Consider the following 22743-nt stretch of genomic DNA (forward strand, 5'->3'; position numbering starts at 1 on the left):
GTGTCCCAACACAAAATAGACCTTAAAACAAAGACTATAATAAGTAACAAAGATAGGCAGTATATAATGATAAAGGGGTCAATCCAACCAGAGGACATAGCATTTGTAAATCTGTATTCCTAAAAAATAAAGGGAGTGTCTAATAAACAAAGTGTGGCCTGCCCACACTCACTCCTCCACTGGTGCAGATGGAAGAGCACTTCTGATGGGGTCCATGCCAAGGAGTTCCAGGCAGGGAGCAGCCATGAGCAGAGAAAGAAGCGTGAGACACTGAAGAACAGCTCCTGGTAGATAACTCAGGTGGAATACAGACAAAACCTTTCCAAATACTTACAGAGAAAAGTAAACTTTTAAGGAAAAGAAGATGACATTTGGGGCACAAGTGGATTAGGATATAGACATTTCATTCCCAAAGTGGAGAAGTAAGTTGCAATGGATTTGTCAAGGTCAAGACCACATTTTCTAGGGTGGGGCCTCGGGTGAGGATATAAAAACCTTCTATATATAATGTGTTTTTATATGTAAAAACACAGAAATCATCTTTTAAAAAACTAATGAAACCAAATAAAGGAAACTTAAACAGACCAAAGGCCACAAGGAGTTCTCATGCCCCATCACTCATCGTCAACTGCAGACCCCAAGAAGAAGAGATTCACTTACATTCCCAACAAGAAAAAAGCCTACTTTATTCCTCCAACAGGAGGAAGGAAGAGTTTCTTCTTGGCTGGCAGCAAGCTCAGCCCATAAGAAAATGCCACAACTTGGCCAATGAGAGACCATCACCGCCAGAGCTCTTGCTTTCCTTCCATGGACTATCGATGAAACTGGCATCTACTGGGTAGAGATCTGGGATGCTGCAAAATATCCTATATTGCACAGGAGAGCCCTCAACAACAAAGAATTATCAGGCCCCAAATGCCCACAGTGCCAAGGCTGGGGAACCCCAAGAAGTCTCTCCTATATCGACAGCACAGACGTTACAGCACTTAACTGGCTGGCCAGCTTTAAAATATTGTGGTTCCTAACAAATGTGGGAAGTATAGAGGGAGTTCCTTTATTTCCATTTTTGAGGTTAAAATGAGACTTTATTTTTTTTAAATGAGACTTTATTGATATCGTACATTGTGCTTTAACTTTTAGCACATTGTAAGTCCACATCAATGGAGGATTTTCAGACACTTGTCTCAGGACTAACATTATCACCACCATTTAACAAGCACTCAGATGACATTGCTCAAGGGCTATCTTAACAGGGAAGGCTAACGTAGAACAACAAAAGTCACTGGCATCATGCTCAGAGTCACTAACATCAAGCTAGAGATAGCATGAGGTAGGGGTGAGTGAGGTAGGGGTGAGGGACGTGGATTCTGAGGGAATGGTCTGACCGTGTTCCAGCTCTGGCACTCACCAGTCATTGGCCTCCGAGTTAGTTGCCTTTTTGTACTTCAGTTTTCTCAGTGGGGGATGAGCTTAGAGCTCTTAGAGCTGTTGTGAGAATTAACTACTAGCACACATAAAGAGATTAGAAAGTACAATACACTTACCAAGATGGTGGGCATTTCCATTTAGGTGGTGTTGCATTACTATGGCATGAGGACAGTTTATATTTTCTTTGATCAGCTTTTATTTTTAAGATTTTGTTTATTTATTTGAGAGAGGGAGAGCAAGAACGGTGGGAAGAGGGAGAAGGAGAAGAAAACTCTCTGCTGAGCACGGAGCCCCTCCGTGGGACTCAATCCCAGAACCCCAGGCAGCCACTTAACCCACTAAGCCACCTAGGCACCCCTGACTGACCAGCTTTAAAATTTGGGGGTTCTTAACAAATGTTAAAATGTTGGAGAGATTCCCCTTTTTTTCCATCTTTGAGATTAAAATGAGACTTTATTGTTATTTCTTGTATGTGTTTGAAATTTACACAAAGAGATTAATAAAGTGTGACTGCACTGATTCTTCAGCAAATCACTAAGTTATAACAGCAGAAGGAGCCAAAGTCTTCACAATATCTGGGAGGAGAAGCATTATTCATTACCTGTTGTTTTTCTCAGTTCCATGATACGCCACTAGAGAGTTCCAGAAGTACGCTTTTAAAACTTCAGAGAGCTGCTTTTGGTTTTATTGTACCATAAATAGTCACAAGATGGTGCCCAAAGATTCCTTTTGAAAACCTGAGTGGTCAGTTCCTCCTTTGGTTGTTTAAATTAAACCAAAATAGTACATAATTACATTTAATTGGAACAAAAATACAACAAAAGGGGTCAAGTACAACATCTCAATTCAACATACACCAAATCTTTTCCTTCTTAGTTCTAAATCCTAGCCATAGAAGAACTCCTGGAGAAAAAAATGTGTTTCTGTTAATCTATTAAATATTTAAAGACAGTTTTGTTTTGTTTTGTTTTAAGTTACGCTTCACTGGTGGGGATTTAGCAGCCTCATTGCATAGGGCAAAATATAGGGTTCCTGGGATCTGCTGTAAAGAGTCCCAGTTCCCTACTTTGACAGATTATGGTGAAGGCGGAGCTGCCTTGGTGACTTCTCTTCCAAGTTTACAGATGAGCAAAAGAGAGACAGCTCTGGGAGTACAGCAACAGGGCTTTCTGGAGTGCTGGGTTTTGCTAAAGAAAAGCTCAAAGTAGGATTTTAGATCACAAAAATTAATGGCACGCAGGGTCTTCTGCCTCAGTCCCTCTCTCCTCCCCCAGAAGGACCAATACTCTGAGGCTGTGGGTGGAGCCTAAGGAGCTTCTTGCACCCGCATTGCACACCCCCTTCCCGCCCCCACCACTGCTGGTCTATTCCAGGAGGTGCGAAGACCCGGCTGCTGCCGGACACACGTTCCAGAGGGAGGCTGCGCAAAACTTTTGAGTGCAGGAGGTAACGACCCCGAAGAAAAGGAACTTGAGGTCTTTCGGCTGTCCCAATAGGACTATTCAAATTGTGGTAATTCCTTGGAAATCGTTATTTCACTTTCTCTCTTTTATATTTACATGAAGTACAGGCTTAAGAACAGTAATGAAGTAAGAAATAATCCTGAAGTCTGGAGCCCCAAGTCTCAATTTTGTCAGGCTGAGATGGGAAGAGCAGAAGAGAAAAGAAAGAAGAAGGCCAGAGGGAAGGGATGAGGGCCAATGACTGCTCTATGCTGACGCGGTGTGAGCACCCGCCCAAAGCAAACTCATTTAGCAGTCAAAAGAATTCGACCGGTTTGGTGCTTTTGCCTTCCTTTGACAGAGAGGCAAATCGAGAATTTGAGAAGTTACTCTCTCAAGGTCACACACCGGTAAGGGGTGGAACCAGAACTCAAACCAAATAACTGAGACAGGCCAAGTCTGCGGAATTTTAATAAAAGCCTACTGTTAGCCATCCATAGCCTGTAGTATGTACTCTGCGGTGGTGGTTGTCGGAGGAACACTGAGAAAACGGGTTATTTGCTCTGTGTTGCTTTGACTGAAGGGGCGGAGACCACAGAGGATGCCCACGTGACCTAGTCCGCCCAATGGAACAGACTCGCCTCCTCTGTAAGGAGGTCCGCCTGCTGGGTGGTCCCCAGATTAGAGTAGGAGAAGCACCTCCATGCTCTCGGCCACCGCCTACCTGATAAAAACTTGGCTTCCTCCAAGCTGGTAGTTTCCCTTCTTCTGTTTATTGATGCGCTATGAAAAGGAAAGTGCTTGTAAACAACTTGAGTGCATGAACAATCTAATTAAAATAATTAAAGTAATAGCTTGTGAAAAAAGTAGTAAAACTAATTATTATAGATTGGCCATGTGGGAAGATGAAAATTGCTGGCATTCTTCAGGTCTAAGCTGATCCAGTTGACACAGAAAAACACAGCTTACCGGGTCCTTCTGAGAATAGCACAGTTAACTGAAAAACACAGTTTACCAGGTCCCATCCTCCAACCAAGGTTCAAACTGTCCTGCTTCTCATCTCCACCTATAGCTTCCTTCTTGGCAGTAGCCGTATACAAGGGACCCTCCCATGATTCTCACTCCAAATTATTCCTTAGAGGCAAGCATCTGACTTTTTTCTTTTCAACTTGAAGAGCCATGAAAGTTTTTACTCTGAGAAGCTCAGCCCTGAAGAAAGCTGTAGACCTCTAGTAACGTGATCCATCCGACGCCATGACTCCTTTTGTGATCTAGCGTTTCCACGTGATGGCTAGACAGCCTTTGCTTGAGCACCTTTCAGGGACAAGAAATGACAGGTGTGGCTGCTCTGACTGCTGTGAAATACATTTTGCTTTTGCTTTTAAGCTATATTATGTCCCTTTAATGTCCCACTATTCCTTCCTCTATCTCTTGGGGCGTTAGAGAATTTAAAAAAAAAAAAAAAGAAAAGAAAGAAAGGAAAAAAAAATGGCCTCTACGAAATATTTGAAAGCTAAACCATGTCAGCACATGCCTTCCTGGTATCCGGTTCTCCCACCAAACTTTCTAGGTGTTCCACCCCCAGGAGTAGAGTCCAGTCGAAGGGTTCCCCGGTTTTCCTAGGAGGGCATTTACCTGAAATTGCCAAATGCAGCCCTGAACAGAGGAGGACCAGAGTCTGCTGGGAGGAGCAACATGAAGGCCAAAGTAGAACAGGGAGCAGGAGAAGGACACCAGACAGTAAATTTGTTAGCTCAGGGGGCCAGGAGGTGAAGAGAAACAGTAGAAAGAGTTGGTTCAGAAAGGCAGTTCAGAACAAAGACCTCTAATAGTAAATTTTTGTAGGAGCTCTCCTTTTATGTAGTCATTTATAGGTGTCCGGTGGCCATGAGGGCCAGATACACCCAGTTAAACCCTGGTAGTTCTTCAATTATTTATTATACAACAGGCTTTCAAAACTGCCCTTTACAACACATTCTAGAATCTGGTTGAACATCTCCTCAAATAACTGGTCATTCGTTGGTAGAATAACCTGACAGTTTGAGGTAATAAGGTGTCTTAGAGGTGTTTAAAATGTACACCAGAACAGGGAGCAGACTTTCTTTGTTCAGGAAAAGTCTTTCTTTTTCTTTTTTAAGATTTTATTTATTTATGAGAGAGAGAAGAAGATCCCCGCTGAGTAGGGAACCCAAAGCAGAGCTCAATCCCGGGACTCTGAGATCATGACCTGAACCAAAGTCAGATGCTCAACTGACTGAGCCACCTGGGCACCCCAGGAAAAAAAATCTCTTTATTGGACACTCTTAATCGGGTAAACATTGTTTCATGAAAGTGCATGCGAAGCAGTTAGCATATCACCACCTCCCCACCTGGACTGAGTCTCATAGTTTTGGGACAATGGGAAGTAAGTGAGCCAGATGTGACCATAAGGCACAAAGATATGGACCATCTTGTAGAATCAAGCAATTATATTAAAAGTCATGAAAAAAAAGTAATGTAAAATTGAGAATACTGTGTTCCTACTGTGAGTAAACAAAGCAGGTCATCCTGGTTTCATTTGAAATACCACAGTGTCATTGTTCAATACCTAGCTCACAGCTGTTTCCTTCTTCTGAATTTCTTAATGGTCACTAACTGTAGTTTGAGGACATCATTCACAAGTTCATTGAGTATCTAATGTAATTTATCTAGATCAGGAAATTTGCTCTCACTTAGAGCAGCAGATTTCATTCATTCGGCTAGCCTCTCCAGCTTCCTCTTTGCTGAGCCCCGTGGTAGGTGCTGCTGGTAAATTCTCTGTGAGAGCTCTGGGAGTGCTCTCTCACCAGCCTCCACCTCCCCTGGGTTGCAGGTCGACCTTCAGAGCACATTATAAGAGTCTTGCTCTGTACCTTCTCACACACAGCAAGATGCCTGGATATCCTGGAAAGTTCTCCAGCTGCAAGCTTAACTTATCCTTTAAGATTAAAATGAAATAGAAAACCCAGCTTCTCTCTCCAAATCTCTAGATTATTCCTTTCCTAGTCACTTCTGGGCTCAGCTTCCTGCTTCCATTAATTCCCCATCCCCCTTCTGGGCCATTACCTCCTGCATGCAGAGCCCCTTTTCCATACTATGTCACCTCACCATGGAAACTGCTCCAATTCCGGCACCCCCACACCCTACTCCTGAGAAAAACATCCCACTGTGTCAGTTCATTTCCTCTGAGATTTAGTCACCAGGACAGCATGAGAAATACAAGAGATTTCTTCAGAAAATGCTTGTGAAAGATAAAGGGGAGAGAGATTGAGAGAGAGAAAGAGAAAGTGCGCATGTGCACTAGAGTGGGTCAGCGGAACCCCAGATCCGGCACTTGTGAAGAGAGAAATGAAAGAGCCTCAGAGCACAGCACAGCTCTGGGAAAGTCTTGAGCAGGCAGATGGGAAATGCAGAGCAAAGCTAGCCCACTGGAGGAGTCCTGCCTCTGGCAGAAATGGCCCAGTTAGAGCTCTCACAGAGTTCAGTCAATGGCTGGGGAAGCTCAGGCAGATGGTGGCCGTGGCGTGGACACTAAGGCGGGTCCTGAAGGTGCACCAGGGGGAGGTGAGCATCACTTCATTCCTTGTAGCAGCTTCTCCTGGAGAGAAATCTGAGTGGCATCTGAGTGGCACTCCACTGCTGACTTGGAGCACCACATAGCTGGCTTTTCTTGAGGTAGAGGGGAGAGTGATGGGAGTTATGGGAAATTACAGCACAGCACAGCCAACAATGGAAAACAAATACTGGATTCCACTGTGCTCAAAACTCACTAGGCTGTTCTGAACTACTTCCTGGCTGCCTTTGTGGTGGTCCCCCTCACCTCACTTCCCTTGGCTCCTCTTTCTCTTCCTCTCTTCGTTTCCCTCTGGCTTTCAGCCTTCACTTTTTGATACTTTTTTCATACAAGGCAATTTATCCTTGGGGATTTCATCTTTCCCATGCAAGATCTTGTGAAATAAAGGATTGTCTTCTCTCTGAACAATTCTATTTCCCTCTTTACAATTAATGTTTTTAGGCCATAATATAATTTTTCTGTACTATTTCTACAGAGTTTTAGAATCTTAACTGTAGGTGTTAATTGATAACTGAGTACATTTGCATTTTTTTGCCAGAGAATTAACAGATATGTCTTCAAAAATCCTTAACAATCACTTCATGAGAGATTTCAACTCAATATAATTCAAGAGTACTTATGGAGTTCTACTCAGTCCTAGAAATATTACTAAGTTATTTTGGGAAATTACAAAGAGAGGGACGCCTGGGGGACTCAGTCAGTTAAACATCTGCCTTTGGCTCAGGTCATGATCCCAGGGTGCTGGGATCAAGTCCCACGTCAGGCTCCCTGCTCAGCGGGGAGTCTGCTTCTCCTTCTATCCTTTCCCCCCAGCTCATGATCTCTCTTTCTCACTTTCTCTCTCAAATAAATTTTTTTAAAGATTTTATTTATTTATTTGACAGAGACACAGCAAGAGAGGGAACACAAGCAGGGGGAGTGGGAGAGGGAGAAGCAGGCTCCCCCACTGAGCAGGGAGCCCAATGCAGGGCTCAATCCTAGGACCCGGGGATCATGATGTGAGCCAAAGGCAGAAGCTTAATGACTAAGACACTCAGACGCCTCACTCTCTCAAATAAATTAATAAAATCTTAAAAAAAAAAAAAAGAAATTTTGAAGAGAAATAAAATTAGTTTCTGCCCCTAGGAAATAAAGCTAGGTTCTAGTTTCTTGAGAGAAAAGTAAGCATATGTTAAAAAAAAAAAAAAAAAGCCCATGGTCACCCTCATACCAACTTAGTAGCTGAGCAGATGTCTAGGTGAGGAGGCTGAACATAGCTTCTAAGATCCTCATTCAGGTGGAGTGATTAAGATGTCATTTATGCAGAGAAAGGACAGGAGAAAATGCAGATGGGAGTAGGAATGGAGAAGTAGATGATTTTAGAGGTGGATGAGGTTTCAGTGGTACTCAAATATTTTTTGAGTGGACAAATAAATGAAATGAAAAGGCAATGACATGAGATTTTCAAAGGCAACTGGAAATTCCAACCACAGGAGGGGGTGAAGGAATGACCCAGAGAAATGGTTAAATTGTAGGTTTGAAAAGGCTGCCCAGAGGAAGGACAGCAGATAAGATGGGACACGTGGAGTCTAGAATCCTCACGGTTGCATTTGGAACAGAATGAGGAAAGAGAAAGCTGAGAAGGAACAATCAGAATAGAGAGAAACAACCTGTCAGTGAAGGTAAACTCAGAATCGCAAGAAGCTAGGATAGAATAGGAAGAAAAAACTGGTTAGATTCATCTTCGGTGACCCTGAGACCAGCCGTCTCAACAGTGAAGGGACAAAAATGCAGAGAGGAATTTAGTTCTTGCGGGAAGGAGAGAAGTCAGGCGTTCAGACACCAAATTTTGGAAGAAAAGACAAAAGGCCAGAGAAACACTGAGCGTGAGGGGAAGGAGTCTGTGGAGGAGTTACTGTGGCCAGGAGAGCAGGAAACATCATCCTTCCAGAACCTCAAGGCCACCACTGAATCGCTGGTTCAAGGGAAAGGCTAGCTTTGGAAAGGAGTGGGAGCACTGGGTCTTCTAGCACAGGCAGGAGATCAGCAGAGAAGAAATGGACTAGTTCTGAGTGGAAGAAAGAGAAATTGAGGGGGAAGTGGGCCTTTCCACAGTGCCTTAGAGGGAGAGAGCCAGGTGGGGCTGTGGTCTTTGGAGAGCATAAAAGTTTTGAAAAAGGCATAGAGGTCAGCCAGAGATGACCTTGAGGAAGCTGGGAAGATGTGTATTCTCAGCCTCATGCTGACTACAATTTATTCACACCCATAGCTATTTTGAAGTCCTTATTTTCCACATGTTCTGTCACTTAACTCTTAGAACAACCCTTAAGCTAGGTTCTGTTAAAATCCCATTTATAAGAGGAGAAAATAAACCATGGAGAGGTTTAAAAAAAATGTTGACAGTGATGGAGCTGGACTTCCAACCTGGTTTGTCTCAGAGCCCATGCCCTTAGAGCCCAGGCCCTAAACTGTTGTTTTTCTAGAATACCTTACCTTTCCCATCATGCCTTACCAAACCTACATTCTCACCAAGCCCTGCCTGGGAGTCCTCAATCTGATTTCCCACCCTGGGCTCTGGGTCTTCTCAGAGGTTCCTCCTGTATCGAAATACCTACCCTTATCCCTCCATCCCTGCCTGCCAAGCAAACTGTTTCCCCACCCCCTCTCTTCAAAGGTTTCTTCATGTACACCTTCTCTGTGATGGCATCTCTTTGTGGATGAATCTTGAGATTGAGGTTCTCTTGTTCAAATATGCGCTGCTACCTCTGGATGGCCAAGCTTGCGGGAACCTTCATGTCTGCACGGATGTTGGCTCCTTGAAAGTGATCCAGTCTCGAAGCATCGAGGACTTGTTTAATCTGCTCTTCGTGTGTCCTAACCAGTCTCCACTCTGTGATGTTATGTAACACATAACATTTGCAGAATATGATGGTGACCTTAACAAATGCTTATTTACCAGCTTTCTCTATAAATGTAAATAGCCCAAACCTCTGTAAGGATTTTGATCAAGAGGTAACTTTTCCTGAAATTAGATTGTCTTATTTTCTGAACTGATACCTAGCGAGGCATTTGATAATTTCATCCCCACGCTTTATCTTCCTTTAAATTGTTCAGTTGCTTCTGAGTTAAAAGGGAAAGGCTAGCAATTTTCTGCTTCTTCACTGGTCTGCTTCCAGAAATGCATGAGATTTACTTGACTCTGGTTTCCCCGAGTATCTCTGTCTTTCCAAGGAGCCCTCGAAACGCTGCATTAAGGCACAATTCATCTTTTTAGAGTTTCCTTCCAGTTCAGAAGCTGCCTTTTCTTGAGTCAGCTTAGTCTATTGCACAGAAATTCTCAATCGTCCTTAATTCATTATTCTTCTCGAAACGCTGCTTTGAGGCAAAATTCATCTTTTTAGAGTTTCCTTCCAGTTCAGGAGCTGCCTCTTTTGGAGTCAGCTTAGTTTATTGGACGGAAATTCTCAGTTGTCCTTAATTCATCGTTCTTCTGTCCATACATTTTATTGGCTTCCTGAAGATAAGATCAAAACACTAAACTAAAATAAGTTAAAATAAAAACGAGTTCAATGCTTCAAGTTCCCGAATGTTCTCCCTCACCCACGGTCACTTTTAAGGTATTTAAAGAATCTTTCATCCTGTGGCTTTTTTGAAAGCCATTCTTCCATCACTGTCTACTTCAAATTTTCTCAGTTCTCTTTTATACCCTTTAAGTATTGTTTCGGTCCTCCCATCCCCCTTAAAAAAAACAAAAATCTTCTTTTTAGGTATGCTGATTTTATAAATCAAGAGCCTTCTGTTTTTCTCCTGGTCACTTTTGGTCACTCTCATGTGATCCTTCCTCATCTAGTAGTTTTTCTGAGCAGTTAATTCATTTCCTGGACACAGAGGATTCTAAAGAATCCTTACTTTGCCTCATTATCCACTTTGCCCCTTCAATCAACCCTTTGTAATAGTAGCTGGCTCTTCTAATCCATTTAGCATCCTCATCTACTTTATAATCAACTCTCCCTTCTCTTCAATGACTAGCTGTTAGCTCATCCTTCTCTTTGCCTTTCACCCTTGATACTAACCTCTGGGCTGATTAAAATGGCGCTTCCTTGTAGCGTTCTGCCAATTGATTTTTAGGAGTGAGTCAAACATAATTTTGTTTTGGGCTCACAGTACATCTTTTTCAGTTGTGCCAATCATCATGTATGCTAAACACATTGACTTAAAAGAGAAGCACATTCTTATTGTCATAAAGCATCGGTACTTTTGCCCATGACCTCCCACTAATTATAAATAATTTCTTCTCCTTAGGTAATTTGGATAGTCATAGAAATCCCTTTTAAACCCTTCTATGCGTTTTCACTAAAAAAAAAAAAAAAAAGAATCTCATTTTCACAAAATATTTTCACAAATGTTTTCTTCTTGGTCTTAAACCATCTATTCTTGTTAATACTACCATGCTCTAAGTGTTTCTTGGGTTTCTGATGGAAAGATTTTCCTTATTGATGCAAGCTTAGACTTCTGCCCTTTTTTAGGGGTGAAGGACAGGTTTTTCTAAACTAATCATGAAGTCATTCTCATCTGGAATTCATAATATTCACATAACAGTCTCGAAGAGCTTCATGAATAAAGATAGCTGCCTGAGAGTGTGACATTCGAGGTTTAAAGGGGTTAAATTATGAGCCTCGACAACCAAACAATAAGGCCCTGACAGAGGCAAAGAGAGCCAGCCTTCCTAAATCATTTCTCCTGACTCCTCTCAACCTCCCAGCCTGCGGCATCCCATCTCCCATCCCTTCTCCTTTGTTGCTGGCTCGTTTCCTCTGATTGTAATTCATTCGGTATTCCTTCCTGCTCCTCTGTCTCGGCTAATTGTTCTTTTCCCACACTACAGGGTTTTAATTTCCTCTAGTTAGAGCCTTATCACCCCTGTCTACACTTCCTCTCCCTTTCTGACCTATCTCCAGCTCCCCACTGACCTGCAGGGACCCTAGCACAGCTACTTAATTGCCACCATACCTTAGTTTGCCTGTCACTGAAATGGGAACGGTAACTCGCCCCTTCTTTCCAAAGCAGCTGCATCAAAATCTAGTCTTTCTAGGACAGTTCTACCCGTCACTAACTATGGTCATGCTGAGTTCTGGCATTATTTTCATGACTATTCCGATTGTTTTCACTAGCAAAGCTCGAAGCCGTGAGGATATATCATCCTTTGGGCTCTGTTTGACCTCATTTTTAACTTTGCGAGGGAGTGTAGCCATACAAATTCTAATTTTCTGTGTGGCACGTTCGCTGACAAGAGCAAATTTCTCTGTGCTCTAAAAATTTGGGCGACATCTTGAGCAAACATACGCTTTTTTTTTTTTTTTTTTCTGAAAAAGGACATGGTGGTGTCCTAAGAATTCCTTCATAATGCACAGACTCCCTAAAACAAGTTTCTTTACAGAGGGCTAAGAAGGAAATCTTCATTTTTAAAAACTATTATTATCATTATTACATTAGAGAAGGGGGGTATCCAATGTTTAATGTAGACGCATTAATCCCAGGGTGGGAAGAGGGAGGAGATAGCTAGCACTCAGACATGTGATTGTTGTTCGGTTTGGTTTTATTTTGCTCTCACGCGCAGACTTGATCCTTCTTTTCCCTTTTAGTGTCTGGGGGGGATGGGGAAGTGAACTGTCCTCTGACCGAGGAGGTGGAGTGAAGGCCTTTGTTTTAAGACCACGGTTCTGATTACACCTGACAGGGCTGAAACTCGATTCCCACAGAGCTTACTCACACCTTATCTTCTCCGCTCCTGATGATTAGAGCAGGAATGCCGCAGCAGACGTTGTCACTTGGATTCAGTCTGTATACTGCTGTGTACGATAACAAAAATAAAAGTTCATTTTTTGGTCTCGAGATTAGCTCCAGGGGAGTTCTCCCTTCCATCTATTTTTATATTGGTCATCAAGGCTAAATCTTAATGTTCCTGGCTGAGATTCTCAGAGTTCGAGAATAATCACATTTAATAAAAAGTCTGCCTCAGAAAAAGACTCACATAACCTGAGCCGTGGCAATGATTTTGTGGTATTTGGATTCACGTCTGTAAAAATATTTGGACACCAGATGGTGGATTGTTAGGGGCATTCATCCCAAACCAAAAGTTTAAAAAAATTCACACACACACACACACACACACACACAAAATACAGCGGGAGGGAAAAATCATCATTAGTTTTTTTTCCAGTCATGTTGCATGAGTAATGGTAAAAGCAACAGCTAAAACAATAAGATTACTGTGTTGAATTCTTAATGTGTTGTCAGGAATGAAGACTTCAAGTAGTGCTGAAAATATGCTCTCCCTCTGAATAACGCATACTTCGAGTACAACTCATTTTGACAGCTTACCAAGTGGACATATTTTCTGAAAAACAAAATCATCCTGCTGATAGAGGAAGCTATATGCGGGGGTGGGGGGTGGAGGAGGCTATCTCTTATACAGGACTGGATTGAGAAGCAGCCAAATCAAACATGAAGCCCACAGCCTAGGGCCCCAGTCATGAATCCAAAATGACTTTTTCTCTGCAGGTTGATTTTGTTTTTAAAGATCAGTTCTCAACTATCTGCACTAATGGGTGGGGAGGCATGGGATAAATAAACCAAAACAGGATAACAGAAAACTGAGTTTATATTTAACTGTGGAATGTATGTTTGTGGGAGGGTTGTTATTTATGTCACACGGTGGTCATGCTCCATGGGGCTTTGGCTGTCCATGTGCTGTGTTAGAGCAAATGAAGTCTGTTTTCTGAAGAAAAACTGGCCCTGGCCCATGGGTACGTCTTGGTCTGACTCTTTACAGAGGTAGTCTATGCAGATACTGGACCTGGTTAGGAACCCTCGTTATTCGCACATGAATGCCAAATTCTTTGGTGTATACCAGCATCAAATCAGAAATACAAAGTTTTGACATGTTAGGTCCCTGCCACACAATCTATCCTTGACTTCTCTGCTGCTTGATTCTTATCAAAGCTTTGTTGCAGAAAATAACATCTATGGAAGGATGCAATCTGTCATTTCTTTCAGATATATTAGACTTTATCCCTGGATCAAGTCAGATAATTAAAGAACTTCGTATTTGAACTACAACAGTTCATTCCCTCAAGAGAAACTGTATTCTTAAGGACTTCACTTTACTATGATGCCCTAAGTTAAATCTCCTTAACTGACATTGTCGGAAACTGTAAGGGTCTATTTAGCCAGAGCGATTCCATCCGGTTAAACAATGACTTTGAATGACTTTGTTGTTTATACAGTAAAACTTAAACGGTCCCTGTCCTCCCCGCCCCCACATCCAAGGGACTGACTTAAAAAAAATAAGTCCCGGAAACCAGTCCAAGGTAACAAAGCCCAAATACAAAGGTGGGTCAGGCCAGGTGGAGGTATCCAGTCAGTGGGGGCACATACTGTCTCCCTAGGTACCAAGGAGTATGGGCCCTGCCCTTTGGGCACCTTTTGGGCGCCAATTCTGACCAAGGTAATAGGCTAGTTCAAATATCTACTATAGGGTAAATTGTAATTCAATTGATTCAATTGGTCACTCATGTGTGACCTAGCATGATTGTGCAGCTTTCTCTGTGTGTCACAATCTCATTGGCCACCTGTGCGTGGCCAGGCCCAACCACATGGCATTTGCCCTTAAAAGCTAGTCTGTAAGGCAGAGAGAGGTCGCCTCTTTGTAAGAGATGGCCCTGACTGGTCAGTTTGATTCTTGATGCTTGGTGCAAAATAAAGCTTTGCTTGACCTTCGCTTTGTATCAGTCTCGCTCATTTAATCATGGACCCATTATTGGGGGACCTTTCAGAAACAACTATTGGAAAATCACTTGCTTTACGTATTATTCAAGATACCAGTGTCCCTTCCAAAGATGCACGGAAGACCCTTCATTTGGGTGTCTAGTCTCCTGAGCCCCTGGTATTACAAAACATCATAAAATATTTATGACTGCTCTGGTTCCTTTGTTGCTCAGAGCCATATCTGTGGTCCCTTTACAGTAACTGCTTGAATCCCTATGATTGGAATTTCTCTGTAGTGGGATTATTTCTTGCTTCATTTTACTATCTTTATATTTTTCTTCTGATTTATCTCATTTGTTTCAATTTTATTGCATGATTTTTATAAGTCACTCAAGGTACATTTTGAAATAAGTCAGGGATTTCATGGATACATTTATCATTCTTATGGCATTTCCTGAGCAAACATCAATAAGAAAATACCCCCACCCAAAGATACCTCCCAAAGTATGAGAGATTATGGGGGAAAATTTAAAAATGTTTTCATTATCCAGATAATTGAGAATTTGAGATATGACAGCCATATATAGTTAATTTGACTGAGACACAGTGGAAACTGAAAGACATGTAGAATTCAGACTGGAGGAGGAAGAAGCAAAAACTCTTTGTTGTGTGTAACTCTTCTGCTGAGCAAACCGAGACTCACAGGAAGGGAGGAAGGTACCAACTGACCCTTCAGTTGGTGGGGAATTGTCCTGAAAGGGCCCGTCTGGGCTAAGGGCTGAAACCAAAGACAACTTCATCTGGGGGGAAGGGTTACTCTGCTGAAAGAGTGAAGCAGGACAGGAAGTCATTCCTCAAATACAATTTAATGCTTCACACTTTTATTTTTTTTTAAAGATTTTATTTATTTATTTAACAGATAGAGATCACATGTAGGCAGAGAGGCAGGCAGAGAGAGAGAGAGGAGGAAGCAGGCTCCCTGGCTGAGCAGAGAGCCCAATGTGGGGCTCGGTCCCAGGACCCTGAGATCATGACCTGAGCCAAAGGCAGAGGCTTTAACCCACTGAGCCACCCAGGCGCCCTTGCTTCACACTTCTTTTAAAATCTTGTTTGTTTGTTTATTGTTATGCTTTGATTTAAGTGAATCATAACTTGATCCCTATATCTATCCTTGATAATGACATTTATTTATGAAGATAAAGCATATCAAATACATGTAACTATGTGCCTGGCACTGAGGATAAACCAACAAGTCAGAAGTCCTGTTCTCAATGAGCTCACCCCTTTTTAGCTCTATTTGTCTATTCATTTATTCAAACAACTATTTATTGGATACCATGTATTTGTTTATTGAGAATCTTATTTAGTTATTGAGTATCTAAAGGGAGGGCTATAAGAGTAATGGTGGGAAGGGACCTAAGCTATAATGAGCTGGGGGACAAAGAAAGCCACCTGAGGAGTTTGTATTTGGATTGAAACCTGAAAGCAAAGAGCTGGTTCAGGGTCCAGGGATGGGAAGGACAAATACTGAGCTAATGGAACAACATGGGCAAAGTCCTGAGGTGGGAATGAGATGCCCCAGAAGTGGGGGAAGGGGGATGCCCTGGAGAGCACTGAAGGAGGGCCAGTGTGCATGATACACAGTGACAAGGTACCTGTAATGTCAAGCTGGAGGAAAGCATTAACTTCTTCTCCCAGAGGCCCTCGTGGCCCACAGCCTTCAGCTGCCTTAAGACTTTGCTCAGCCACCCTCTCAATCAGGCCTACCCTGACCACCCCACCTAAACTGTAACAGACCCTTCCTCCAATTAGTTCGCTTTGCATACATCACTTTCTAAAAGTATAATACAGTATTTATATATATTCTGTTTCTTATTTATCTCTCCAAAATCCTCTTTCATTAGCTTCAGGAAGGCAGGAATTTTTATCTGTTTTGTTGATTGAAATATCCCCCAAATCTAGAACAGGGCCTGGCATATGGTAGGCACTCAATCAATAGCAATTGCATGGAATTAAATTGAAAGACAATGAACATGTTTCAAAGCATGGATGTGATGCTCTCTTATTTATATTTTTGGAACATGAACTCTGGATGCTGATTAGAAAAAAATGTTTAAAGTTCAAAAGATACCTTTCTACATTGTTCTACATCAACTCTAGAATCTAAAACCAAGACTTGGCAAAGAAAATGTTGAGTTTCTTTCTTTTTTAAATCACCCAGGTAGACAAAGAAATAACATGGGTATTATGGATGTTTTAAGCACATGGGCAAGTGCCACAGAACAAAAGCCAACCATCCTATCAAGTCAGGTCAGGTCAAAAGCACACACAGGGTGCATGCCTACCAACAAAGCCCAAAAGAACTGGGATCAACTAAACAACGAGTTATGTTTGTCTTCATTCTCTTTGCTGGGGCTTGCTACTGCCTTGAGGAAGAAACTGTTTACTTTTCATATCAGAGTTAAAAAAATTTTTTTAAGAATTCACTCAAAAGCAAAGCAATTTGTACTGGTTAACTCTTTGTAAAGAAGTATATTGAAAGAAATTGCCTTAGGATGGGGTGCTCATACTCCATTAAGAGGAGATTTATTGGTTACACAGGCTTAGACAGCTTAATCTAGGCTGATTCATTCATTCAACAAATATTTATTGAACATTTTACATGTGCACGACCCTGCTGGGGAGTTTAAGAGACTGTTCTTACACAGGTTCCTTATAGAGCTTACCTTCTAGTTGAGGAAATGACATGCAGGCACAAGAAGTTAAACAAAGAGTGAGCAATACAAAATGTGCCCAAAGGCAGCTTGGAAGTATTAAACAGGTGGTAAGACCAAGTCTTGCAGAATCACTCCGAAATGCCAGCCTGTGTAGTTTTCATTACCTTAGACAGTCTTATAAGGAAAACAATATAGTGAATTTTCCTAGAGCTGCAGGTGCTACAATGAAAGAACTGACCATTATTCTGAGATTGTGCCTTTTGTTCTTCTTGAGTGGCAAAATGCCTTTTCTTTAATAAGATCATTGTGATGGTGGTCTTTTTAAAAAGTCTTTATTTTGGCAGAATAAAAAATTGACAAGCCTATATTGGACTTTATTATTATAAAGTACTGGCCCATTAAATCCCCCAAACTAGAAACTGCTGCTATTAGAACAAACAGGATGTCAGCAAGCAGGAGGGATAGGAGGAGTTCTTTGACCAAGTGGGATAAACTGTGTAGGATTTTCATGGTCAGAGTGGATACAGATGGATGTTGTATATTAAGTCTCAGCACGTCTTTGTTGAGTGGAATTTAACCATACTTTGTGTGGAGGTTATATGAAAAAAGCCATGAATTGACAATTTGGATGACCAGCTTAGAGTCTTGCCTTGTAAAGAGTGCATATAGGTGATTATTGGGAAGTAAGTTTTAAGAGTAAAACTGGGGCAGATTATGGAGAGTCTTGAATGTCCAGGTAAGGAGTTAGACTTGGGAGAATTGGGCAGCATTTTAATGGGTAGTTTTAAAGCAGAAAAGTAACATGAAGGAGTATTATTTTTAAAAGATCGAAGAAAGGGGGCGCCTGGGTGGCTCAGATGGTTAAGCCGCTGCCTTCGGCTCAGGTCATGATCTCAGGGTCCTGAGATCGAGTCCCACATCGGGCTCTCTGCTCAGCAGGGGGCCTGCTTCCCTTCCTCTCTCTGTGATCTCTCTCTGTCAAATAAATAAATAAAAAAATTAAAAAAAAAAAAAGATCGAAGAAAGTGATAAAACCACAAAGGAAGAGAACAAGAGAAGAAAAAAGGAACAGAGAAGAACTACAAAAAAAGCCAGGAAAAAATGAACAAAATGGCAATAAGTCCATAACTTATCAAGAGTTATTTTAAATGTAAACGGACTAAATTCTCCAACTGAGAGACATAGAGTAACTGAATGGATTAAATACAACAGCAACAGCAAGACCCATCTACATGCTGTCCCATCTATATGCTGACTCACTTTAGGTGTAAGGATTTAGACTGAAAGTGAAGAGATGGAAAAAATTCCACACAAATGGAAACCAAAAGAAAACAGGGGTAGTTGCGTTCATATCTGTCAAAATAGATTTTAAAACAAAGACTATAATAAGTGACAAAGATAAACATTAAAGGGGCTAATCCCACAAGAGGATATAACACTTATAAATATTTATGCAGCCAACAAAGGAGCACCAAATATATAAAGCAAATATTAACAGACCTAAAGAGAAATAGCAATACAATAATAGTAGAAGATTTTAATACCCAACTTACATCAATGGATAGATCATCCAGATAAAAAATCAATAAGGAAACAGCCTTAAGTTACATATTAGACCAGATGGACTTAAAAGATCTATACAGAATATTCTATCTAAAAACAAAGGAACACAGATTCTTTTCAAGTGTGCATGGAACATTTTTCCAAAATAGATCATATATTAGGTCATAAAAGAAGTCTTAATAAATTTAATAAGATTGAAATCATATCAAGACTCTTTTCTGACCATAATAGTATTTCTTCAAAAGATTTATTTATTTATTTAAGAGTCAGAGAGACAGAGAGACAGAGAGAGACCACCAGCAGGGGAAAGGACAGAGAGAAAGAATCTTGAGCAGACTCCCCGCCAGTGGGAAACCTAACCTGGGGCTCAATCCCATGACCCTGAGATTATGACTTGAATGAAATCAAGAGTCAGACATTTAACTGACTAAGCCACCCAGGTGACCCAAGACCACAAGGATATTAAACTAGAAATTAATTACACACAGAAAACTGGAAAATTCACAAATACATGAATTAAATAACACGTTATTGAACAACAATGGGTCAAAGAATAAATTAAAAGAGAAGTAAAAAATTCCTTGAGAAAAACGAAAATGGGAATGTGACATACCAAAATTTGTGGGATAGAGCAAAAGCTTCTAAGAGAGATGCTAATAGCCATAAATGCCTCTATCATGAAACCAGAAAAATCTTAAGTAAACCACCTAACTTGACATCTCAGGGAAGTATCCAAAGAAGAAAAAATGAAACCCAAAGTTAGTAGAAGGAAGAGATATTGATTGGAGCAGAAATAAATGAAAGCCTGAAAAGACAATAGAAAAAATCAATAACACCAAGAGCTTATTCTTTGAAAAGGTAAACAAAATCGACAAAACTTTAGCTAGACTCACCAAGAAAAAAAGAGGACTCAAATACATAAAATCAGAAATGAAAGATGCTACTGCTGATACCACAGAAATACAAAGAATCGGAAGAGACTACTGGAAAAATTGCATGCCAACAAATTGGACAACTTTGAAGAAATGGATAAACTCCTAGAAATATACCACCTACCAAGACTAAATCATGATGAACTAGAAAATAAAAGTGAACTGAGTACTAGTAAGGAAATTGAATCAGTAATCAAAAACCACCCAACAAACAGAAGTCCAGGACCAGGAAGTTTCAATGGCAAATTCTACCAAACATTCAAAGAAGAATTAATTCCAATTCTCAAACTCTACCAAAAAATAGAAGAGAAGGGAAATTTTCTAAATTTATTTTATAAGGCTAGCATTATCTTGATACCAAAATCAGACAAGGATGCCACAAGAAAAGAAAATTGTAATACCCCTACCAATACCCCTAATGAACATAGATATGAGAATTCTCAACAATGTATTAGAAAGTTGAATTCAAAAATACATAATAGGGGTGTCTGGGTAGCTCCATCAATAAAGCATCTGACTTTTGGTTTCAGTTCAGGTCATGATCTCAGGGTCCTGGGATCAAGACCAGCATCGAGCCTCATGATGAACACTGTTCTCTTTCCTCTCTCTCAAATAAATAAATAAATAAATAACATCTTTTAAAAGCGACCACTTTCTGTAAGTTAGGACGTGCAGAGAAGTGGATCCGAGATATACAGGAAGATAGACTGGGGGTGGGGGGGAAGGGCCAGCTCCCGGCAAGCATTAGAGCTACAGAGCACAAAATCAGAACATTTAGAAGTCTGCTCCACTGAGAGATGTCACTCCAGAGGTTAAACAGGGGTGAAGGGAGGGGTGTGTGTGTGGGTGGGGAGCCCTCACTGGGACAGTGTGGTCTCAAGACCCGTGGGGTCACAAAAAGACCAGAGGTATTTGAGGGTGGTAGAGCTCCCAAATATCAGAGCAGGAAAGCTGGCTACAGAGGCAGAGCTGAGGAGTAATCTCTCAGCTCAGGGTTACCTTAAACCGTGAACCATGGCACAGTCAGACCACTGCTCTTTGAGCAGGAATGCCACAATTGGTAGATCCAGGGAGACTCACTTTCCTCCTTCAGGAGGCATGGGAGCACACTGCAGGAATCTGCTGGGTTTGGAGACTCCAAATGGGGCTGCACACCAGAGACAGAAATGCTTGGTCACAGGCTGAGTGAGGGTGAAGTGCGGACCAGGGAGACGGGAGGGTCTCTTCTCTGAAGATGCACTGAGGAGTGGGATCCTGAGCTCTGGGCTCCTCCAGGCCAGAGATTAGGAGGCCATCATCTTCATTCCCGTACTCCAAAGCTGTATGGAAAATGTTCGGTGGAAAAAAAGCTATGAGAGTGAACCTGAGCATATTATTTAGCCTGGACCCCAGCAAGGGCGGTGCAATTTCACCTCAGGCAAAGAGATTTGAGAATCACTGCAACAGACCCCACCCCCAGAAGATCAGCAAGAACATCCAGCCAAGACCAAGTATACTGATCAAGGAGAACTTTGGAATTTCAGAGTTATGGGAATACAGCACATAGAATTCGTGACTTTCTTCCCATGATTCTTTAGTCTTTCAAAGTTAAATTCTTAAAATTTCATTTTTCTTATTCTATTTTGTTAAATTTATCTTCTTCCCATTTTAATGTTTTTTAAACTATTTATCTTATCAATACCTTTAAAATAATTTTTTAAAATTTTCATTGTTATAGTCATATTCTATCCCTTAATTGTATTTAACCTTATTTTTTTTACATACATATAGGTTTTTCTTTATAATTTTGGGATAGAGTTTCTTCTAACGGATCAAAATATATGCTAAATTTAGCACATGGCTTTGTTTTAGTCTCCAGCCTGATCACATACTTTCCTCTTTCTTTTTCTTTTCTTTTTCAACCAACTTCTTATCTTATCAATTCCTTTTTTAGAATCTTTTAAAATTTTCATCTTTATAGTCATATTCCATCTCTTCATCATGCTTACCCTTATTTTTGTATATATATATAAGCTTTTCTTTCTTTAAAATTTTGGGAGGCAGTTCCTTCTAACAGACCAAAATACACCCAAAATCAAGTGTGTGGCTCTGTTCTATTCACCAGTCTAATATATATATACACACACAATAAACATGTATATATATTGTATATATGTATGTATGTATATGTATGTATGTGTGCATATATATTTCCCCCCCTTCCTCTCTCATATATATATATTTCCCCCCTTCCTCTCTCATATATATATATTTCCCCCCCTTCCTCTCTTCTCCTCCTGGTTTTGGGTCTCTTCCAATTTGGTTACTGTATATTTTCCTGGGGTTGTTGTTACCCTTTTAGTATTTTGTTCTCTGATTCATCTATTCTTATCTGGAAAAATGACAAGGTAGGAAAACTCACCTCAAAAAAAAAAAAAAAAGGAAAAAGAAAAAGAGGCAGTACCAATGGCTAGGGACCTAATCAATATGGACATTAGTAAGATGTCAGAACTAGAGTTCAGAATGACGATTACCAAGGTGCTAGCTGGGCTTCAAAAAAGCATGGAAGATACTAGAGAATTCCTTTCCGGAAAAATAAAATCCCTCTATGGAGAAATAAAAGAACTAAAATCTAACCAAGTTGAAATGAAAAAAAAAAAAAACTATTAATGAGGTGCGATCAAAAATGGAGGCTCTTACTGCCAGGATAAATGAGGCAGAAGAGAGAAATAGTGATATAGAAGATCAAATGATGGAGAATAAAGAAGCTAAGAAAAATAAAAAGATAAACAACCAGTGGACCATGAGGGGAGAATTTGAGAGATAAATTACACCATAAAATGAAACAATATTAGAATAATTGGGATCCTAGAAGAAGAAGAAAGAGAGAGAAGGGTAGAAGGTATATTGGAGCAAATTGTAGCAGAGAAGTTCCCTAATTTGGCAAAGGGAACAAGCATGAAAATCCAGGAGGCACAGAGAACCCCCTTCAAAATCATTAAAAATAGGTACACACTCCATCATCTAATACTAAAATGTACAAATCTCAGTGACAAAGATAAAATCCTGAAAGCAGATCAGGGTAAGAGGTCTGTAAACTGCAACAGTAGAAATATTAGACTGGCAGCAGACTTATCCACAGGGACCTGGCAGGCCAGAAAGGACTGGCATGATATATTCAGAGAACTAAATGAGAAAAATATGCAACTAACAATATTATATCCAGCTCGGCTATCACTGAAAATAGAAGGAGAGATAAAAACCTTAGGACAAATAAACACTAAAAGAATTTGCAAACACCAAGCCCAACAGGAAATATTGAGGAAAGAGAGAGCCTAAAAGTA

At 40.8% G+C, this 22743-nt stretch overlaps 1 long non-coding RNA gene across 3 annotated transcripts in view; it reads right to left on the bottom strand.

The window, feature by feature from the left end:
- Positions 1 to 1731: 1731 nt before the first annotated feature.
- Positions 1732 to 22743, bottom strand: part of LOC116568019 — an 88781-nt gene continuing 67769 nt past the window's right edge. For all 3 annotated transcript variants that reach the window (XR_004276476.1, XR_004276475.1, XR_004276474.1), the window contains 3 exons: positions 12212 to 12290; positions 9057 to 9955; positions 1732 to 4184 (listed from right to left, as the gene is read on the bottom strand). This is a non-coding gene — a long non-coding RNA (uncharacterized LOC116568019). The remainder of the gene's footprint in view (positions 4185 to 9056; positions 9956 to 12211; positions 12291 to 22743) is intronic.

This window comes from Mustela erminea, chromosome 10, assembly GCF_009829155.1.
Source record: "Mustela erminea isolate mMusErm1 chromosome 10, mMusErm1.Pri, whole genome shotgun sequence".
Classification (NCBI taxonomy): Eukaryota; Metazoa; Chordata; class Mammalia; order Carnivora; family Mustelidae; genus Mustela; species Mustela erminea.